Here is a 6,502-nt window from a genome sequence, read left to right as displayed (position 1 = left end):
GGTGTCGCGCCCATACTGGGGACTGGCAACAGGATCGCAACCCTCGGTGTTGCGCCTGCGCTGTGCTCAGCCAGTGAGCGGGAACCGGTCACCACATGGGATCTGAACCCTTGGCGGGAGCGCCACCGTGCTCCCAAGTGACACACTCTCCAGTGCGCCACCGGGCTGGCCCAGAAAATCAGATTTCTTAGGTCACCTGGTGAAGGTCCTGTATCAAGAAAAGGTCTGGACATAGCAAGGTGCAGAGAAAGATTCAGACCAAAGGAGTATACCTGTTAGACTGTCTGCAAAGCTTTTTTCCCCATGTATTCTGTGTACTTGTGCTTCTCAGCTCATAAACACTCCCTATCTATAGTCCTCAGGATTCATAGTGCCTGGCTCATGAGTCCTTAATACATGGTTGTTGAACTTATTCATTTTAATAAAGTAACCATTGTCATGATAAAAAGAGGTCTGAAAATGCCAGCACAAAGTCTTCCAAGTGGCCTAGGCATTCAGAGGACCCTACATCCCTGGGATTGTAACCAGCAGAGGGAGGCTGGCTCCCTAAAGCCCTTGGTAAAGGCAGACACTCTTAGACCACCCCATGGTAGAAGTGCTCCCTTCTGCCAAATAAAGGCAAGGCTGTGACAATTTTAGGAATCTTCTTTGAATTTCCTGAGAAAAGACAATTATACTTTTCTATGGATTCTGGTCTGGAATCCTCCCAGACTCTCTCCAAGCAACATGTGGAGTGTAATACACAGAGTTCTCACATATCTTTCACTGTAGACTATTTGGACCTCATAAATGTATTGCCCCTTCCTAGAAAATTTCTTGCAGTGCAAAGGAAACATTGAGGCTCTGCTCAGAATACCAAGATTGAGAGCCTTCTGCTTGTAATAATATGCTCTAGTACATGAACTATGGTGGGCTCTCCCTGACAGAGAGAGTTGCCTCTTAAGCATGGAACCTTAAAGTCAAGCACTTCAGAGGCCGAACTGCTCTCAGTCTCAACTTGACCTGATCAAATATATCTAAAAGAAGGTGTCAGTCAGTAGGGCACAATGGTCAGGGGTGAAAGTAAGGAAGGTCATGGTAACCATAACACAAAAACCTATAATAGACATACTAAAAATAAATAGTGAGAAATCAAAATATAAAGGAAAAAAAAAAAATCTACAAATCAACCAGAAAAAAAAAGGAACAAAATGGTAGTAACAAGTCCCTATATATCAATAATAATTCTAAATGTTAATGGATTAAATTCTCCAATTAAAAGACGCAGAGTGACTGAATAGATTATAAAACAAGAATCAAAAATATGCTGCCCACAAGAAACTCACTTCACTTATAAGGACACACATCAACTGAAAGTGAAGGGATGGAAAAAGATATATCATGTAAATTGAAATCAAAAAAGAGCAGGAGTAGCTATAATTATATCAAATAAAATAGACTTTGAGCCAAGGAAAGCAAAAAAAGGTAAGGAAGGTTATTATATAATGATAAAGGGATCAGTTCAACAAGAGGATGTAACAATTCTAAATGCATGCACCTCCAACACTAGAGCACCTGGATATATAAAGCAAATACTAATAGGCCTCATGGGGAAATTAGACTCCAACACAATAATAGTTGGGGACTTTAATACCTCACTTTCAGCAAATGACAGATCATCCAGACAGAAAATTAACCAAGAAACATCAAAATTAATCTGCACTGTAGACCTATTAGACCTAATGGACATTTATACAACACTGCATTCAACAGCTGAGGAATAAACATTTTTCTTTTCTTTTCTTTTTTTAAAATTTATTTTATTTATTGAATCAAAATTGATTATAAATATTTTTAGGGTTGAACATTAAGATATTTTGACTAAATCAATATTACTAGCATATATTGTTACAAATTGTAATTCTTCTTTATGCCCCTTGTCCAACATCTACCCTTCCCCCATTCCCTCCCCCTCCCCCTCTAATTGCCCTAGATTTCTTCTTTCCTTCTGAAAAAATAATGGTTACTCTGTTAATTTGTTGCCTAGATGATCTGTCCAATGCTGAGAGATGTGATCAGGTCCCTCAATATTATCATAGAGCAGATGCTTCTTATGTCACTCTGAAATGGGTTTTGTGGAAAGAGACATCCTCTTCTTTTCTTTGTCTCTGTTGGTGACTCTTCTTGTGTGAATGCACTCCAGTGGTTGGTGGACAATCTGCGTGGTGGCTGTGGCATCTAGCCGCTTTTGCAGCAGCCATGGTTATTGTGGTGGCTATGGTGGGCCACCCACGTGGAGGTGCTGTTTTTGGCATACTCCTTGGCACTGGCAGTATGCCTGGTTGTGGGGTGTGTTTGGTCCCCTTCTCCATGCCTCTGGTCCCTGGGCAGGTCCCAAGGTGTAGGCGCCATGTGCTTGGTTGTGGGAGAGGGGTCTAGTCCCCTTCTCCATGCCTCGGGTACCCAGGTGGGCCCCAAGGTGCTGGCGTTTTGTGCCTAGTATGGGAAGAGGGTCTAGTCCCCTTCTGCATGCCTCTGGGCCGGGTGGGCCCTGAGGTGCTGGCATGGTGTCCCTGGTTGTGGGAGAGAGGTCCAGTCCCCTTCTCTTTGCCTTGGGTCCTTGGGTGGGCCCTGAGGTATGGCCGTAGTGTGCCTTGTTGTGGGAGGAGGGTCTGGTGCCTGGCTCCTTGCCTCAGGTTACTGGGTGGGACCCAAGGTGCTGGCTTGGTGTGCCTGGATGTGGGAGAGAGTTCTGGTCCCCTTCTCCATACCCTGGGTCCCTGGGTGGGCTCTGAGGTGCTGGCATAGTGTGCCTGGCTGTGGGAGGGCAGTCCAGTCCCCTTCTCCATGCCTCGGTTCCCCAGGCAGGCCATGAAGTGCTGGCTCAGTGTGCCTGGTTGTGGGAGAGAGGTCCGTTCCCCTTTTCCTTGCCTCAGGTCCCCAGGCAGACCTCAAGGTGCTGGCATGGTGTGCCTGGTTGTGAGAGGGGGGGTCCAGTCCCCTTCTCCATGCCTCGGGTCCCTGGGCAGGTCCTGAAGCTCTGGCATGGTATGCCTGGTTGTGGGAGAGAGGACCATTCCCGTTCTTCTTGCCCCAGGTCCCTGGGTGGGCTCCGAGGTGCTGGCATGTTGTGCCTGGTTGTGGGAGGGTGGTCTGGTCCCTGACTCCATACCCTGGATCCCTGGGTGAGCCTCAAGGTGCTGGCTCAGTGTGCCTGGTTGTGGGAGAGAGGTCCGGTCCTCTCTCCTTGCCTCGGGTCCCTGGGCAGGCCCCAAGGTGCTGGCATGGTGAGCCTGATTGTGGGAGGGTGGTCCATTCCCCTTCTCCATGCTTCACATCCCCAGGCTGGCCCCGAGGCACTGGTGCAGTTTGCCTGGAAGTGGGAGTGGGGTCTAGTCCCCAGATCCAAGCCTCCAGTTCCCAGGCAGGCCCCAAGGTGCTGGTGGTGTGTCTGGGCCAGAACTAATTTTTTGTCCTTTGCTTCTAACACGGGGGAACTTCCTGTGGGAACCAGAACTTGAGCTGTCTGGTTGTTTAAATTGCTACTTTGCTGCTGTTTCCCTAGGGAAGACTTTTTGTGCAGCTCAGAGTTTAATGGTTGACCTTATAGGTACTTCCTGCTCTCCAGAGACCCGGTGGGTCTGTGTTCTGTAGAATCTCTGATCTGGGCCTGAGTTTTTTCATCAAACTGCACCCCATGCAATTCTGCATTCCCAACCAGTCTCCCTGAGTGGTCCTGTGCTGATTGGGGGCAGATCAGCTGTCTTTGCTGTGTCCCAGTGTTCCCCTGGTGGGCACATCTCCCCCACCGCTTGTGCTGCAAACACTTCCCATGGGATGGGCCCTGTGCTGGTCCCTTGTGATGACTCACCAGCCTCTGAGTGGCTCCCTTTTTCCAGTTGTTCTGGCTCCTCGCTCCTGCATGGATCCATGTGAACCCTATTAGTGGTCTTGCTGTCCTGGGGGCTGCCAAGGCCCTCTTCTCTTCTGCCGCCTCCAAGTAACTCCATCTGAAGGGCACAGCTGCCGCTTCTGCTGGCTCCTTCTCCATGCGCTCATCAGCTCAAGCCTTAAAGCAGCTGCGGCCTGAAATGTTCAGAGCAGCTTTTTCTTTCTCTCATTGTAGCTTCTCCTGCCTTCATGAACTCCATAGGTCTCTCCTCCTCTTCCCCTGAGCTCCAGCGACCCCGGCTTGGCTGATGTTACATTTTTATAGTTGTAAATTGGTTGATTTGTGGGAGAGAGTGACGCCGTGGACCGTCTATTCCTCCATTTTTATTGGATCTCAACACACATTTTTCTGAACAGCACATGGAATATTTTCTGGAATAGACCATATATTAGGTCACAAAATAAGCCTCAACAAATTAAAAAAAATTAAAATCATACTAACTCTCTTGTCTGACGATAGTGGAATAAAACTGGAAATCAATAGTGGAAAGAACATTGGAAACTGTACAAAAACATGGAAATTAAACAACATAGTCCTAAACAGTGAATGAGTCAGAGAAGGAATTAAAAAGGAAACTAAAAAATTCCTGGAGACAAACGAAAATAAAAAGATAACATACCAGAACTTGTGAGATACAGAAAAAGCAGTTTTCTGTAGAAGGAGAAAAATAACAAAGATTAGAGCAGAAATCAATGAATTAGAGGTTAAAGAAACAAACAATACAAAAGATTGAGGAAACAAAGAGTTGGCTTTTTGAAAAGATAAACAAATTGATAAACCTTTAACAAGACTAACAAAGAAAAAAGAGAGAAGAGTCAAAGTCAGAAATGAAAAAAGAGACATTACAACTGATGCCACAGAAATACAAAGTATCATGAGAGACTCTTATGAGAAACTATATATGCTAAACAGAAAAATCTAGAAGAAATGGATAAATTCCTGGACACATACAACTTACCAAGGTTGAATCACAAACAATTAGAAAACCTAAACAGACCAATAATAAGTAATGAGATTGAAGGAGTAATAAAAAGTCTCCCAACAAAAAAACGCCACAGGACCAGATGGCTTGCTGAACTCTACCAAACATTTAAAGAAGAACCAATACCAATTCTTCTCATATTCTTCCAAAAAATTGAAGAGAAGGGAATACTTCCAAAGTCATTCTACACAGTCAGCATTACCCTCATACTGAAACCAGAAAGAGACACAACAAAAAAACTACAGACCAGTATTCCTAGTGAACATAGATATTAAAATCCTCAACAAAATACTAGCAAACCAAATTCAACAAAACATTAAAAAGATCATTCACCATGATCAAGTGGGATTCATCCCAGGGATGCAAAGATGGTCCAACATATGCACATCAATAAATGTGATACATCACATCCATAGAATGAAGGAACCCCCCATGTGATCATATCAATAGATGCAGAAAAAGCATTTGATAAAGTTCAACACCCATTTATGATAAAAACAATCAACAAATTAGGTATTGCAGGAATATACCTCAACACAATAAATAAACACATATACAACAAACCCACAGCTAATATAATATTGAACAGACAAACACTGAAGACCTTTCTTCTAAGATCTGAAAGAAGACAAGGATGCCTACTTTCCCCACTCTTATTCAAGATAGTTCTGGAAGTTCTAGCCAGTGCAGTAAGGCAAGAGAAAGCAATAAAGGGCATCCAAATCAGAAAGAAGCCAAACTATTCCTATTTGCAGATGACATGATTCTATACACAGAAAGCCCTAAAGACTCCACCAAAAAATTACTAGAACTAATAAATGAATTCAGTAAAGTGGCAGGATACAAAATCAATAAACAAAAATGGTAATGTTTCTATATGCCAGTAAGGAAGCATCTGAAGAAGAAATCAAGAAAGTAACCCCATTCACAATAGCTACCAAAAAAAAAAAAAAAAAGAAAGAAAAGAAAAAATACTTAAGAGTAAATTTAACCAAGGAGGTGAAAGACCTCTACTACAAAAGCTATAAAACATTTGTGAAAGAAATTGAAGTAGACTCACATAAATGGAAAGATATTCTCTGTTCATGGGCTGGAAGAATTAATATCATCAAAATGTCCATATTACCAAAAGCAATCTATGGATTCAATTAAATCTTTATCAAAATTCCAACTGACATTCTTCACAGAAATAGAAAAAAATCTTAAAATTTGTATGGAACTACATAGGATCCTATATAGCCAAAGCAATCTTAAACAAAAATAACAAAGCTGGAGGCATCACATCGCCCAACTTCAAAATGTACTATAAAGCTATAGTAACCAAAACAGCATGACACTGGCATAAAAACAGACAAACTGACCAATGGAACAGAATATAGAGAGCCCTGAAATACACCTATGCACTTATAGCCAACTGACATTTGGCAAAGGTGCCAAAAACATACGTTGGAGAAAGGAGAGCCTCTTCAATAAATGGTGCTGGGAAAACTAGATATCCACATGCAGAAGATTGAAATTGAACCCCTATTTCTCATCATACACAAAAATCAACTCAAAATGGATCCAAGACCTAATTTAAGACCCCAAGT

The sequence above is a fragment of the Galeopterus variegatus genome, unplaced genomic scaffold (genome assembly GCF_000696425.1).
Source record: "Galeopterus variegatus unplaced genomic scaffold, G_variegatus-3.0.2 Scaffold1945, whole genome shotgun sequence".
Taxonomy (NCBI): Eukaryota; Metazoa; Chordata; class Mammalia; order Dermoptera; family Cynocephalidae; genus Galeopterus; species Galeopterus variegatus.
This window is presented reverse-complemented; position numbering follows the sequence as displayed.